The sequence below is a fragment of the Arachis stenosperma genome, chromosome 4 (genome assembly GCF_014773155.1).
Source record: "Arachis stenosperma cultivar V10309 chromosome 4, arast.V10309.gnm1.PFL2, whole genome shotgun sequence".
Lineage (NCBI taxonomy): Eukaryota > Viridiplantae > Streptophyta > Magnoliopsida > Fabales > Fabaceae > Arachis > Arachis stenosperma.
The window spans coordinates 60609755-60626535 of record NC_080380.1 but is presented as its reverse complement, the minus strand read 5'-3'; the positions used below and the strand labels follow the sequence as shown (position 1 = coordinate 60626535).

At 37.1% G+C, this 16781-nt stretch overlaps 1 non-coding gene across 1 annotated transcript; it reads right to left on the bottom strand.

Annotated features, from left to right (window-relative positions):
* Positions 1-14576: 14576 nt before the first annotated feature.
* On the bottom strand, positions 14577-14680 carry LOC130977205 (small nucleolar RNA R71). The gene has a single exon (XR_009084908.1). It is a non-coding gene; the product is annotated as a small nucleolar RNA R71 (small nucleolar RNA).
* Positions 14681-16781: the final 2101 nt, after the last annotated feature.

Here is a 16781-nt window from a genome sequence, read left to right as displayed (position 1 = left end):
ATCAAGAGATGTCCTCCAGACATGCTTTCAGAGTTATCCATCATAGGCGTGTTCTATGATGGTTTGTCTGAGATGTCCAAAATTTCATTGGACAGCTCTACAGGTCGATCTTTCCACTTGAAGAAAATGTTTGTTGATGTGGGAAAATCGATTCCACACAAACTAACCGGCAAGTGTACCGGGTCGCATCAAGTAGTAAAACTCATGTGAGTGAGGTCGATTCCATAATGAATCAAATGGATCTCAACTCCCTTCTCAATCATATGAGTAGATCTATAGCAGATTGAAATTGATTGGATCCCAATTCCTTTGTAATCCAATCTCTCTAATCACAATCAATCTTACCAATTCCTTGATTCAATTGTCATGAGAAGAGGTTAAGTGCATGTCTCTCATCCATAAGCCACACAAATTCTCAGGACCTCAATTCCTCCCGAATAGTGTTGGTCAAGAGAATTGTGAAGGATAGAGTCCCAATTCTAATGCCCATGATTCTCCTTCCGAGGCTCACACAAGCATTCAACAGATTCAAATCCCCTACCAGAGTGAATGAGTCTCAATCAAAACAGAGGATATCCTATAGATACCCAAACAATTGAGAAGAAGAAGAAGTTCACTCAATCATGTAAATTATAATAGAGCTCCTCCCCTCCTGCAGGTAATGTAAATTGCATGAAAGTAAATCAATCTCAATGTGAACGAAAATGTAAAATTGCAGAAAGGTAAATTGCAGAAGAAAACTGCAAGAAATTAAAATTGCATAAAGAAAATTAAATTCAATACAACTAAAATGTAAAGTGCGGAAAAGAAAAAGAAATTCTAAGCTAAGCTCTCTGGAGTCTCTAATCCTCCAAGAGAGCTCTGGAGTCTCTAATCCTCCAAGAGAGCTCTGGAGTCTCTAATTGTCCAGCCTCTACTCCTACTCCTACTGCCAGTTCCTACTCCTCAGCCCCTTCTTCCTCATTCTATGAAACCAATGCCTCTATATAGGCTTTCCTAAATTATAAATTAAAATGAAATTAAAAGCAAATTACAATCAAATTAAATCTAGATGATTCATGTGGCCTTGATTGAGTGATGTTAATGAGCTTGCTTGCTTGTTTAAATGGGCTTGGAATGATGTTAATCTAGCAAAAGGGCTGCTTGCTTGTTTATGCATGCGCGTCCCCTGCACCACTCTCTTAGAGAGTGTAGTGTTTGCGTTGAGAGTGCTCTTCCACGCGTACGCATCACCCATGCGTACGTGTGGATCTTCAAACGTGCCACATCCACACTGCTGCTTCATCCACACGAACGCATGCTCCATCACTATTGTCACACCGACTTGTACGCGTCACACACGCGTATGCGTCCCTAGCCAGATTTTGACCCAACTTTGAGCGTTGTTTGAAATAAAACGTAGCGCTCGTGGCTGAAGAGCGTTGGTCTCTACCACACGTACGCGTGGCCCTTCATAATTGCCACTTATACATGTACGCGTCAATGATCAGGTTTTCTTGGGTGAGGAATGCAGCGTTCTTCAAGCAAGCATGGCGCTAAGGTGCTCTTTTCCACTTCTCTGCTTCTTTCTTGCTTGTCATCAACCAAACAGATGCATGAAAGCCTTGGCATAATCACTAGATTTTTGCATCTTTCATAACATCAACTAAACCTTACAAAAATCTCATGAAAATGCATAAAATTAGCAATGTTTGATTGAATCAAGGCAAGCATGAATTTCTCATCCAAACACTTACTTATTGCCTAAGAAATGCATCAAAACAAAGTAAAATAGATTAAAAAGGCTTGTGAAACTAGCCTAAGATGACTTGTCGTTATAACACCAAACTTAAATCTTGCTTGTCCCCAAGCAAGCAGTAAACATAAGGAGAATGAATGAAAACAAAGAGAGGTATAGGCCTTTAGTGGAAGACATTCAATTCTAATTAATAGGGTTTTCATGCAATGTATCTTAGTGATTTTTATTTGTAGCTGACGTATGGACATTTCTTTGGATCCTCGCTTGAATTACAAAAAAAATGAGACTTATTATGATTTGGTCCTTAGTTTTTCTTGCTCTCTTTTGATTTGAGCTTTATTGTTTAGCTGAGGCTTAATGCTATGTGTTAAGCCAGCTCTTTAAAGTAAGGTTTCAGCCTACATTCCCGCCCCAGTTGGTTCAAGATGCTAGGTTTTGAGAAACCCATAAGTACTTACTTGCTCAAGCCTCTCCTTAGCACATACATATCACAGGCATTTAGTTTGTTTTATTCTTTGGAAATTAATGCCCAGCACCTGTTTGGGTCACTAAATGATTTATCTCAAAGTAGCTCTTGATGGTGGACTTTCGGTTGGCAATCCCGAGTTAGTTAACTCAAATTGCCGAGTGATAAAGCACCCCTTAGAACCTAGTTGTCCATGCTGATCTTTGTACAAAAGCATCACAGGCATATATCCAAATTTTAAGCCATTGGTGCCCAGCCTTTTTTATTTCTTTATGTTTCTTTCTCTTGCATTTTTTTTCTTTTATTATGGACCTTTTTCATTTGTCAAATCTCATGGAATGTAACTCAAGTTCATATCTCAAAGTCATGCCAACCTCTAACCTTATTCATAAATCAAGTAATGAACCAGCACATACCACCATATAACCTTATTCTGTCTCATATCAAACCTGACCTTTACTCTTTCTCTGTTTCAAAATAATTTTTCTTTTATTCAAGCATGGGGGACATTGCAACCAATCCAAGTAAGATGAGGTGATAAAAGCATTCAGGCTAGCAAGCTTAAAAACACACAGGCAACAAATGACTTATAACTACCAAGACACTAATCATCAGGGCACAATTGCACTTTCAATCAGATTTGAGCTAAAGTCAGTGGTGCACGAAATTATGATTCACACTTTTCACAACTCCGTACAACTAACCAGTAAGTGCACTGGGTCGTCCAAGTAATACCTTACATGAGTAAGGGTCGATCCCACGGAGATTGCCAGCTTGAAGCAAGCTATGGTTATCTTGTAAATCTCAGTCAGGCGTATTCAAATGGTTATGAGGTATTGATAATTAAAAGGTAAATTGAACAAAAAATAACATAGAGATACTTATGTAATTCATTTGTGGGAATTTCAGATAAGTGTTTGGAGATGCTTTGTTGCTTCTGAACTTCTGCTTTCATATTGTCTTCATCCAATCATGAGTCCTCCCTTCCATGACAAGCTGTATGATCCTCTCAGTGAAAATGGTCTGGCTACGGTTTCTGTACGGCTAATCAACTGTTAAATTTCTCGTCTCGGATGAAAAATACCAAGCACAGTTACCGCATGGCTAATCATCTGTCGGTTCCCACTTGTGTCGGGAATAGGATCTCTCTATCCTTTTGCACACTGTTACTGCGCCCAACAGTCGTGAGTTTGAAGCTCGTCATAGTCATCCATCCCAGATCCTACTCGGAATACGACAGACAAGGTTTAGACTTTCCAGATCTCAGGAATGCTGCCAATTGTTTTTAGCCTATACTACGAAGGTTCTAACCACGCAGACTCGGTCCATGGATTAGAGACCCAAGAGAGCATACTCTAGCTATGGCCCAATGACTACGTTGAACATCATGTAGACCGCTTGTGGTTGTCAGGCACGCGGATCTTGGCTAAGTGAGTAACGAAGATAATGGGTGATTGTCACGGGTCACCCCTTCATTCTGACTTAACTGAATTAAGTACGAGAGTATATCTTGGAGAAGAAGTATGCGTGAATTGAAAGAGAAACAATAGTACTTGCATTAATTCATGAAGAATAGTAGAGCTTCTCCCCTTAATCTATGAGGTGTAGAAACTAGTAAACTAGTACCTTAGGTTTACAAAACATGACTAGATAGTGCAGAAATCCACTTCCGGGGCCCACTTGGTATGTGTTTGGGCTGAGCTTTGAAGCTTTCACCTGCATAGGCCATCCTTGGAGTTAAACGCTAGCTTGGATGCCAGTTTGGGCGTTTAACTCCAGTTCTGGTGCCAGTTACGGCGTTTTATGCCAGAAAAGGGTCTCTGGTGGGCGTTTGGATGCCAGTTTGGGCCATCAAATCTCGGGCAAAGTATAGACTATTATACATTTCTGGAAAGCCCAAGATGTCTACTTTCCAACGCAATTGAAAGCGCGCCAATTCGGATTCTGTAGCTCCAGAAAATCCATTTCGAGTGCAGGAGAGTCAGAATCCAACAGCTTCTGCAATCCTTTCTCAGCCTTTGAATCAGATTTTTGCTCAGGTCCTCAATTTCAGCCAGAAAATACCTGAAATTATAGCAAAACACACAAACTCATAATAAAGTCCAAAAATGTTAATTTTTCATAAAAACTAATAAAAATATACTCAAAAGTAACTAAAACTTACTAAAAACTACCTAAAAACAATGCCAAAAAGCGTATAAATTATCCGCTCATCAGTCAGTCAGAGAACAATACAACCTCTTGGAGTCCATTTGTTTTCCTGCTTGTCATCACCATCCTTGGCTTTTGTGCCCTTCTTTCCTATTTAGATGATGGTGTCCATTCCTTCCAAGAGATTGAGTGTCTTCTTGCAAAGATTTTAAAAGTTACTTGTTCTCCAAGCACTTGAGAGATGGTTAGCATGCATGTATGCTTGTGATTTTCTAGACCTAAGTTGATGTGAAAACACCAAACTTAGTTCCTTGCCTACTTCTATATGCAGCAGAGTAAATACATGCATGAAACATCAAGTGCTTTCTCTAAAAATTAAACAATTTAATAAAACAAACTATGAACTAGAAAGCAAACAATGGTTTAGTAGTTTTTCTAATTGTTTGGAGTTAGTGCCTAATCATGCTGAGGGTTGAAAAGTGTTTTTAATAAAACCTTTGGTGGAACACCATACCTAGAATTACATATTCACCCTTGAATTACTTTGGTGTGAAACAACAAACTTAGCTCTTTGCAATGCAGAAAAATCTACTTAACTCCTTTATTGAAATAACTAAGAAAGGAAAACTACCTCTAGTTGGGTTGCTTCCCAACAAGCGCTCTTTTAGTGTCATTAGCTTGACATGTTGCTGATGACTTTCTTCCTCTTCTTCCAGTTTGTCAAAAAGAATGACCTCAGGGGAGAAGAAGAGCCAGTTAGTATTGCCTGTCTTGGCCTCCTCTCAGCAAGCTTCCTTTTGTTATTTGCTTGATTTGCTTTTCTTGTTGGGGCAGCAGCGGTTGGATTGTTTGTAGTTGACTTTTCCTTTTTCCTTGATATGGTCAATGGTTGCTTGGTGACAATCCTCTCTTCGGTATTCTTGTTGGTTGCCTTCACTTCTTGGATATCAAAACTTGGGTGCTGTGTGATGGTTGGAGTGTGCTCTTCATCAAAAGCCTCTTGAATTTGTGGTTCAATGAGCCCTTCCTTTATGCAACTTTCTGCTTCAGGTGAGTGTGGACTCCCTTGATTGACTTCCTCCCTTTCTTCTTCATGGTGTTCCACTAAGTCCTTTGGGAGGAAGTTTTCATGTTCCTCTATCACCTCAATTAGCCTCTGTGGATACATAGGTTCAAATACCTTTATGATGAACGGAGAATTTATATGCTTTTTGGCATTATTTTTAGATAGTTTTTAGTAGGATCTAGCTACTTTTTAGTATATTTTTATTAGTTTTTAAGCAAAATTCACATTTCTGGACTTTACTATCAGTTTGTGTGTTTTTCTGTGATTTTAGGTATTTTCTGGCTAAAATTGAGAGACCTGAGCAAAAATCTGATTCAGAGGCTGAAAAAGGACTGCTGATGTTGTTGGATTCTGACCTCCCTGCACTCGAAATGGAATTTTAGAGCTACAGAAACCCAAAAGGTGTGCTCTCAATTGCGTTGGAAAGTAGACATCTAGGGCTTTCCAGCAATATATAATAGTCCATACTTTGCTCGAGTTTAGACGATGCAAACTATCATTCAACGCCAGCTTTCTGCCCTATTCTGGCATTAAATGCCAGAAACAAGTTGCAAGCCTGAGTCAAACACCAGAAACAAGTTACAAACTGGCGTTTAACTCCAAAGAAGGCCTCTACACATGAAAGCTTCAATGCTCAGCTCAAGCACACACCTGTGGGCCTGGAAGTGGATTTCTGCATCATTTACTTATTTCTGTAAACCCTAGTAACTAGTTTAGTATAAATAGAACTTTTTACTATTGTACTAGGGAGCTTTTGGAACATCTTTGGACCATTGTTCATGTCTTGGGAGGCTGTCCATTTGGCCATGCCTACCCTATTTTCACTTATGTATTTTCAACGGTGGAGTTTCTACACATCACAGATTAAGGTGTGGAGCTCTGCTGTTCCTCGAGTATTAATGTAAAGTACTATTGTTCTTCTATTCAATTCATGCTTATTCTTATTCTAAGATATTCATTCGCACACAAGAACATGATGAATGTGATGATTATGTGACACTCATCACCATTCTCACTTATGAATGCGTGATTGACAACCACTTCCATTCTACATGAAGATAAGCTTGAATTTATATCTCTTGGGTTTCTAATCAACATTTCACATCGACTCCACTCTGACAATGGAGCATCTAAATTCGAGATTAAAATCTTTGTGGTATAAGCTAGAATTAATTGGCAGCATTTTTGAGATCTGAAAAGTCTAAACCTTGTCTGTGGTATTCCGAGTAGGATCTAGGATAGGATGACTGTGACGAGCTTCAAACTCGCGACTGTAGGGTGTATTGGCAGATGCAAAAGGATGGTAAATCCTATTCTTACATGATCAAGAACCAACAGCTGATTAGCCATACGATATCTGTGCATGGTATTTTTTCATCTGAGACGAGAAATCCTACAGTTAATTAGCCGTAAAGAAACCGTAGAGAACAATTTTCACTGAGAGGACGGGAAGTAGCCATTGACAACGGTGAAACCCAACATACAACTTGCCATAGAAAGTAGTATGAAGGATTGGATAAAGGCAGTAGGAAAGCAGAGATGCAGAAGGAACAACGCATCTCCATACGCTTATATGAAATTTCCACCAATGAATTACATAAGTATCTCTATCTTTATTCTATGTTTACTTATCTTTTAATTATCAAAACTCCATAACCATTTGAATTCGCCTGACTGAGATTTATAAGGTGACCATAGCTTACTTCATGCCGACAATCTCCGTAGGATCGACCCTTACTCACGTAAGGTTTATTACTTGGACGACCCAGTGCACTTGCTGGTTAGTTGTGCGAAGTTGTGAAAAAGAGTTGAGATTACAATTGTGCGTACCAAGTTGTTGGTGCCATTGAGATCCCAATTTCGTGCACCATGTTTTTGATGCCGTTGCCGGGAATTGTTCGAGTTTGGACAACTGACTGTTCATCTTGTTGCTCAGATGAGGTAATTTTCTTCTTGTTTCAACCTTTATTTTCTTTTCAAAATGTTTTCAAAAATTTTTTTCATTCTTTGTTTGTTTTCGTTTTTCCAAAAAGATATTTTCGAAAAATCCAAAAAAATTAATAAAATCATAAAAATAAAAAATAATTTGTGTTTCTTGTTTGAGTCTAGTGTCAAGTTTTAAGTTTGGTGTCAATTGCATGTTTTTAAAATTTGTGCATTCTTCGAAAAAATTCATGCATTGCATTTCTCATGATCTTCAATTTGTTCTTGATAAGTCTTCTTGATTGGTCTTCATATTTTCTTGTTTAGTGTCTTTTGTTGTTTTTCATATGCATTTTTGAAGTCATAGTGTCTAAACATGAAAAATCTCTAAGTTTGGTGTCTTGCATGTTTTTTTTTTCTTAAATATTTTTCAAAAATATGTTCTTGATGTTCATCTTGATCTTCAAAATGTTCTTGGTGTTCATCTTGACATTCAAAGTGTTCTTGCATGCATAATGTGTTTTGATCTTAAGTTTTCATGTCTTGAGTCATTTTGTTGTTTTTCTCTCTCTTCATTAAAAATTCAAAAACCAAAAAAAAATATCTTTCCCTTATTTTTCTCATAAATTTTGAAATCTTTGGGTTGACTTAGTAAAAATTTTTTAAAATAAGTTGTTTCTTGTTAGTCAAGTCAAGATTTCAATTTCAAAAGTCCTATCTTTTCAAAAATTTTTTCAAAATCAAATCTTTTTCATTTTTCTCTTAAAATTTTCGAAAATTTTAAAAATTGATTTTCAAAATATTTTTCTTAATTTTATTTCATAATTTTCGAAGACTTTACTAACAACTAATGTGATTGATTCAAAAATTTGAAGTTTGTTACTTTCTTGTTAAGAAAGGTTCAATCTTTAAATTCTAGAATCATATCTTTTAGTTTCTTGTTAGTCAAGTAATCAATTTTAATTTTAAAAATCAAATCTTTCTCAATTTCTTTTTCAAATCTTTTTCAAAATAAATTTCAATCATATCTTTTTAATCATATCTTTTTAATCATAACTTTTTCAAATCATATCTTTTTCAAACTTTAATTTCAAAATATCTTTTCTAACTTCTTATCTTTTCAAAATTGGTTTTCAAATCTTTTTCAATTAACTAATTGACTTTTTGTTTGTTTTACTATTTCTTATCTTCTTCAAAACCACCTAACTACTTTTCTCTCTCTAATTTTCGAAAATCACCTTCCTCTTTTTCAAAAATCTTTCTAATTAACTAATTGTTTCAAATTTTAATTTTAATTTTATTTTTTCTCTTAATTTTTGAATTCTAACAAAATTTTAAAATAATAGCAAAAATATTTTTCTTTTCCTTTTAATTATTTTCGAAAACCCTCTCTCTCATCTTCTTTTATTTATTTATTTAATCACTAACACTCTTCTTTTCATCTTATAATTCGAAACCTCTCTTCCTCTCTGTGTTCGAATTTTTCTCTTCTCCTTCTCCTATTGTTATCTTCTTCTACTCACATAAAGGAATCTCTATACTGTGACATAGAGGATTCTTCTTCTTTTCTGTTCTCTTCTTTTTCACATGAGCAGGAGCAAGGATAAGAATATTCTTGTTGAAGCTGATCTGGAACCTGAAAGGACTCTGAAAAGGAAACTAAGAGAAGCAAAAATACAACACTCTGAAGAGGAATTTACTAAAATTTTCGAAAAAGAAGTAGAGATGGCCAAACCCAATAACAACGGTAGAGGTGCAAGGAAGGTGCTTGGTGACTTTACTGCACCAAATTCTAACTTCCATGGAAGAAGCATCTCAATTCCTGCCATTGGAGCAAACAACTTTGAGCTAAAGCCTCAATTAGTTTCTCTGATGCAACAGAATTGCAAGTTTCATGGTCTTCCATAAGAAGATCCTTTTCAGTTCTTAACCGAATTCTTGCAGATCTGTGATACTATTAAGACTAATAGAGTTGATCCTGAGGTTTACAAGCTTATGCTTTTCCCTTTTGCTGTAAGAGACAGAGCTAGAATATGGTTGGACTCTCAACCTAAAGATAGCCTGAACTCTTGGGATAAGCTGGTCACGGCTTCCTTAGCCAAGTTTTTTCCTCCTCAAAAGCTGAGCAAGCTTAGAGTGGATGTTCAAACCTTCAGGCAGAAAGTAGGTGAATCCCTCTATGAAGCTTGGGAAAGATACAAGCAACTGACCAAAAAGTGTCCTTCTGACATGCTCTTAGAATGGACCATCCTGGATATATTCTATGATGGTCTGTCTGAATTGTCTATGATGTCATTGGACCATTCTACAAGTGGATCTATTCACCTAAAGAAAATGCCTGTAGAAGCTCAGGAACTCGTTGAAATGGTTGCAAATAACCAGTTCATGTACACTTCCAAAAGGAATCTTGTGAATAATGGGACGCCTCAGAGGAAGGTAGTTCTTGAAATTAATGCTCTGAATGCCATATTGGCTCAGAACAAAATATTGACTCAGCAAGTCAATATGATCTCTCAGAGTCTGAATGGATTGCAAAATGCATCCAACAGTACTAAAGAAGCATCTTCTGAAGAAGAAGCTTATGATCCTGAGAACCCTGCAATGGCAGAGGTGAATTACATGGGTGAAGCCTATGGAAACACCTATAATCCCTCATGGAGAAATCATTCAAATTTGTCATGGAAGGATCAACAAAAGCCTCAACAAGGCTTTAATAATGGTGGAAGAAACAGGTTTAGCAATAGCAAGCCTTTTCCATCATTCTCTCAGCAACAGACAGAGAATTCTGAGCAGAGCCCCTCTAGCTTAGCAAACATAGTCTCTGATCTATCTAAGGCCACTCTAAGTTTCATGAATGATACACGGTCCTCCATTAGAAATTTGGAGGCACAAGTGGGCCAGCTGAGTAAAAGAGTCACTAAAACTTCTCCTAGTACTCTCCCAAGCAATACAGAAGAGAATTCAAAAAGAGAGTGCAAGGCCATAACCTTACTTGGTGTGGCCGAACCTAGAGAGGAGGAGGAGGACGTGAATCCCAATGAGGAAGACCTCATGGGACGTCCTCTAGACAAAAAAGAGTTCCCATTTGAGGAACCTAAGGAATCTGAGGCTCATCTAGAGACCATAGAGATTCCATTGAACCTACTTCTGCCATTCATGAGCTTTGATGACTATTTCTCTTCTGAAGAGGATGAAGATATTACTGAAGAGCAAGTTGCTAAGTACCTTGGAGCAATCATGAAGCTGAATGCCAAGTTATTTGGTAATGAGACTTGGGTAGATGAACCCCCCTTGCTCACCAATGAACTGAATGACTTGGTTAGGCAGACATTACCTCAAAAGAAATAGGATCCTGGTAAATTCTTAATTCCCTGTACCATAGTCACCATGACCATTGAGAAGGCTTTGTGTGACCTGGGGTCAGGCATAAACTTAATGCCACTCTCTGTAACGGAGAAACTGGGAATCTTTGAGGTACATGCTGCCAAATTCTCATTAGAGATGGCAGATAAATCAAAGAAAAAGGCTTATGGACAGGTAGAGGACGTGCTAGTAAAGGTCAAAGGCCTTTACATCCCTGCTGATTTCATAATCCTAGACACTGGGAAGGATGAGGATGAATCCATCACCCTTCCTAGCCACAGCAAAAGTTGTGATTGATGTGGACAAAGGAGAGTTGATCCTTCAATTGAATGAGGACTACCTTGTGTTTAAAACTCAAGGATCTCCTTCTGTAACAATAGAGAGGAAGAAAGAAAAGCTTCTCTCAATGCAGAGTCAAACAAAGCCCCATAGTCAAACTCTACGTTTGGTGTTGGGAGGCCACAACCAAACTCTAAGTTTGGTGTTAAACCCCCACATTCAAACTCTAAGTTTGGTGTTGGGAGGTCCCAACAATGCTCTGAACATCTGTGAAGCTCCATGAGAGCTCACTGTCAAGATATTGACATTAAAGAAGCGCTTATTGAGAGGCAACCCAATTTTATTTATCTATGTTAATTTTTTTTTTAGGTTAATGATCATGTGAGGTTGGTGCACGAAATTGTGATTCATATGTTATTGCATTTTGTAAAATTCATTGCTTTTTTCTATCCCTGGCAATGGCGCATGGTTCACAACTTCGCACAACTAACCAGCAAGTGCACTGGGTCGTCCAAGTAATACCTTACGTGAGTAAGGGTCGATCCCACAGAGATTGTTGGTATGAAGCAAGCTATGGTCATCTTGTAAATCCCAGTTAAGTGGACTCATAAAGTCAAATGTGATTAGATTGGATAAATAAAGATAAATAAAATAAAAAGGGATAGAAACATTTATGTAAATCAATAGTGGGAATTTCAGATAGGCGTATGGAGATGCTGTGCTCCTCTTGTATTTCTACGTTCTTATTACATTCATCCAATCCTTCTTACTCCTTTCCATGGCAAGCTGTATGAGTCCAGACTCCTGAAGGCTGGGCGTTAGTGACAGACGCAAAAGAATCAAGGGATTCTATTCCAACCTGATTGAGAACCGACAGATGATTAGCCGTGCTGTGACAGAGCATTTGGACCATTTTCACTGAGAGGATGGGATGTAGCCATCGACGAGGGTGATGCCTCCAGACGATTAGCCATGCAGTGACAGCGCATAGGACCATTTTCCCGAGAGGATGAAAAGTAGCCATTGACGATGGTGATGCCCTACATACAGCTTGCCATGGAAAGGAGTAAGAAGGATTGGATGAATGTAATAAGAAAGTAGAAATACAAGAGGAGCACAGCATCTCCATACGCTTATCTGAAATTCCCACTATTGATTTACATAAGTATTTCTATCCCTTTTTATTTTATTTATCTTTTAATTATCTAATCTCCTATAACCACATGGATAAGCCTGACTGAGATTTACAAGATAACCATAGCTTGCTTCATACCAACAATCTCCGTGGGATCGACTCTTACTCACGTAAGGTATTACTTGGATGACCCAGTACACTTGCTGGTTAAGTTGAACGGAGTTGTGTCCACACATAGCCAATAGCCATTAAATAAATCTCATGCAAATACAAAGAGGGTAACAATTTCGTCCACCAAGTATTTGGCGCCGTTGCCGGGGAAAGAAAAAAGCAATGAATTTTACAAAATGCAATAACATATGAATCACAATTTCGTGCACCAAGTTTTTGGCGCCGTTGCCAGGGATTGTTTGAGTATGGACAACTGACGGTTCATCTTGTTGCTCAGATTAGGTGATTTTCTTTTCAAAATTTTTTTTTCAAAATTTTTCTTTTCTTTTTCGTTTTTTCCAAAAATATTTTCGAAAAAAAATTAATAAAAATACAAAAAAATTAGAAAATCATAAAAATAAAAAATATTTTGTGTTTCTTGTTTGAGTCTTGAGTCAATTTTTAAGTTTGGTGTCAATTGCATGCTTTAAAAATTTTTTCTTGCATTTTTCGAAAATTCCATGCATTCATAGTGTTCTTCATGATCTTCAAGTTGTTCTTGGTAAGTCTTCTTTTTTGATCTTGATGTTTTCTTGTTGTGTGTTGTATGTTGTTTTTCATATGCATTTTTGCATTCATAGTGTCCATGCATTAAAGATTTCTAAGTTTGGTGTCTTGCATGTGTTCTTTGCATAAAAAATTTTTCAAAATTATGTTCTTGATGTTCATCATGATCTTCATAGTGTTCTTGGTGTTCATCTTGACATTCATAGTGTTCTTGCATGCATTCTTTGTTTTGATCCATAAAGAAAAGAGAAAAACACAAAAATGACGTTTTTATTTTTTTTGTCTCATAATTAAAAATTCAAAAATAAAAAATATCTTTTCCTTCTTTCTCTCCAAATTTTCGAAAATTTGAGTTGACTTGGTCAAAAATTTTCAAAATTAGTTGTTTCTTACAAGTCAAGTCAAATTTTCAATTTTAAAAATCTTATCTCTTCAAAATCTTTTTCAAAAATTATATCTTTTTCATTTTTTTTCTATTTTTCGAAAATTTCAAAATTCTTTTTCAAAATATTTTCAAAATCTTTTTCTTATCTTTATATCATATTTTCGGAATTACACTAACAAGTAATATGATTGATTCAAAAATTTGAAGTTTGTTACTTTCTTGTTAAGAAAGGTTCAATCTTTAAATTCTAGAATCCTATCTTTTAGTTTCTTGTTAGTTAAGTAATTAATTTTAATTTTAAAAATTAAATCTTTTTATCTTTTATCATATCTTTTTCAAAAATTTTATCTTTTTCAAAATTTTGATTTTAAAATATCTTGTCTAACTTCTTATCTTCTTATCTTTTCAAATTTGATTTTAATATCTTTTTCAACTAATTATTTGACTTTTTGTTTGTTTCTTATCTTTTTCAAAACCACCTAACTACTTTTCCCTCTCTAATTTTTAGAAATATCTCATCTCTTTTTCAAAAATTCTTTTTATTTTAAATTTTAATTTTAATTATATCTTATATTTAATTTTCAAAAATCACTATCCTCTTTTTCAAAATTATTTTCGAAATTCTCCCTCTCTTTTCTTATTCTATTTAATTATTTATTTACTAACACTTCTCTTCACCTCCCCTATCCTTACTCTTTATACAGACTATTCATTCTTCTTCACTCTTCTCCCCTTTCTTTTTCTACTAACATAAAGGAATCTCTATACTGTGACATAGAGGATTCCTCTTTCTTTTCTTGTTTTCTTCTCCTTCATATGAACAGGAACAAGGACAAAAGCACTCTTGTTGAAGCTGATCCTGAACCTGAAAGGACTTTGAAGAGGAAACTAAGAGAAGCTAAATTACAAAAATCCAGAAGTAACCTTTCAGAAATTTTCGAACAAGAGAAAGAGATGGCAGCCGAACCCAATAATGATAATGCAAGAAGGATGCTTGGTGACTTTACCAAACCAACGTCCAAATTTGATGGAAGAAGCATCTCCATTCTTGCCATTGGAGCAAACAATTTTGAGCTGAAACCTCAGCTAGTTGCCTTAATGCAACAAAACTGCAAGTTCTATGGACTTCCATTTGAAGATCCTTATCAGTTTTTAACTGAGTTCTTGCAGATCTGTGAGACTGTTAAGACAAATGGAGTAGATCTTGAAGTCTACAGGCTCATGCTTTTCCCTTTTGCTGTAAGAGACAGAGCTAGAATATGGTTGGACTCACAACCTAAAGATAGCCTGGACTCCTGGGATAAGCTGGTCACGGCTTTCTTGGATAAATTCTTTCCTCCTCAAAAGCTGAGCAAGCTTAGAGTGGATGTTCAGACCTTCAAACAGAAAGATGGTGAATCCCTCTATGAAGCTTGGGAAAGATACAAGCAGTTGACCAAAAGGTGTCCATCTGACATGTTTTCAGAATGGACCATATTAGATATATTCTATTATGGTCTATCTGAGTTTTCAAAAATGTCATTGGACCATTCTGCAGGTGGATCCATCCACCTAAAGAAAACACCTGCAAAAGCTCAAGAACTCATTGACATGGTTGCAAATAACCAATTCATGTACACTTCTGAGAGGAATTCTGTGAATAATGGGACACCTCAAAGGAAGGGAGTTCTTGAAATTGATGCTCTGAATGCCATATTGGCTCAGAACAAAGTGTTGACTCAGTAAGTCAACATGATCTCTCAAAGTCTGAATGGATGGCAAAATGCATCCAACAGTACTAAAGAGGCAGCTTCTGAAGAAGCTTATGATCCTGAGAACCCTGCAATAGCAGAGGTAAATTACATGGGTGAACCTTATGGAAACACCTATAACTCATCATGGAGAAATCACCCAAATTTCTCATGGAAGGATCAACAAAAGCCTCAACAAGGCTTTAACAATGGTGGACGCAATAGGCTGAGCAATAGCAAGCCTTTTCCATCATCTTCTCAGCAACAGACAGAGAATTCTGAACAAAGCACTTCTAATTTAGCCAATCTAGTCTCTGATCTGTCAAAAGCCACTTTCAGTTTCATGAGTGAAACAAGATCCTCCATCAGAAATCTGGAGGACAAGTGGGCCAGCTGAGTAAGAAAGTCATTGAAACTCCTCCCAGTATTCTTCCAAACAATACAGAAGAGAATCCAAAAGGAGCGTGCAAGGCCATTGATGTAATCAATATGGCCGAATGCACAAGGGAGGACAAGGACGAAAATCCTAGTGAGGAAGACCTCCTGGGACGTCTCTCAAGCAAGAAGGAGTTTCCTATTAAGGATCCAAAGGAATCTGAGGCTCATATACAGACCATAGAGATTCCATTAAATCTCTTTCTGCCATTCATGAGCTCTGAAGACTATTCTTCCTCTGAAGAGGATGAAGATGTGACTGGAGAGAAAGTTGCTCAATATTTAGGAGCTATCATGAAGCTGAATGCTAAGTTGTTTGGTAATGAGACTTGGGAAAGTGAACCTCCCTTGCTCATTAATGAACTAGATACCTGGATTCAGCAAATTTTACCTCAAAAGAGACAAGATCCTAGCAAGTTCATAATACCTTGCACCATAGGCACCATAACCTTTGAAAAAGCTCTATGTGATCTGGGGTCAGGGATAAATCTTATGCCACTCTCTGTAATGGAGAAGCTGGGGATCATTGAGGTACAACCTGCCTCGTTCTCATTACAATTGGCAGACAAGTCATTGAGACAAGCTTATGGAATAGTAGAGGACGTGTTAGTAAAGGTTGAACGCCTTTACATCCCTGCTGATTTCATAATCTTAGACACTAGGAAGGAAGATGATGAATGCATCATCCTTGGAAGACCTTTCCTAGCTACAGCAGGAGCTGTGATAAACGTCAACAGAGGTGAATTAGTCCTTCAATTGAATGGGGACTACCTTGTGTTTAAGGCACATGGCCATCCCTCTGTGACAAAAGAGAGTAAGCATAAAGAGCTTCTCTCAATTCAGAGTCAAGAAGAGCCCCCACAGTCAAACTCTAAGTTTGGTGTTGGGAGGCCACAACCAAACTCTAAGTTTGGTGTTAAGACCCCATATCCAAACTCTAAGTTTGGTGTTGGGACTATACAACATTGACCTGACCACCTTTGTGGCTCCATGAGAGCCCACTGTCAAGCTATTGACATTAAAGAAGCGCTTGTTGGGAGGCAACCCAATTTTATTTATCTAATTTTTATTCTATTTTACTTTATTGTTATTTTGTGTTTTATTAGGTACATGATCATGTGGAGTCACGAAAAAAAATATAAAAATTAAAAACAGAATCAAAAACAGCAGAAGAAAAATCACACCCTGGAGGAAGGACAGACTGGCGTTCAACGCCAGTAAGGAGCATCTGGCTGGCGTTCAACGCCAGAACAGAGCATGAATCTGGCGCTGAATGCCAGAAACAAGCAACATTCTGGCGTTTGAACGCCAGGAATGTGCCTTGAGAAAAGCTAGCGCTGAATGCCAGTAACAAGCATGGAACTGGCGTTCAACGCCAGAAACATGCTACATA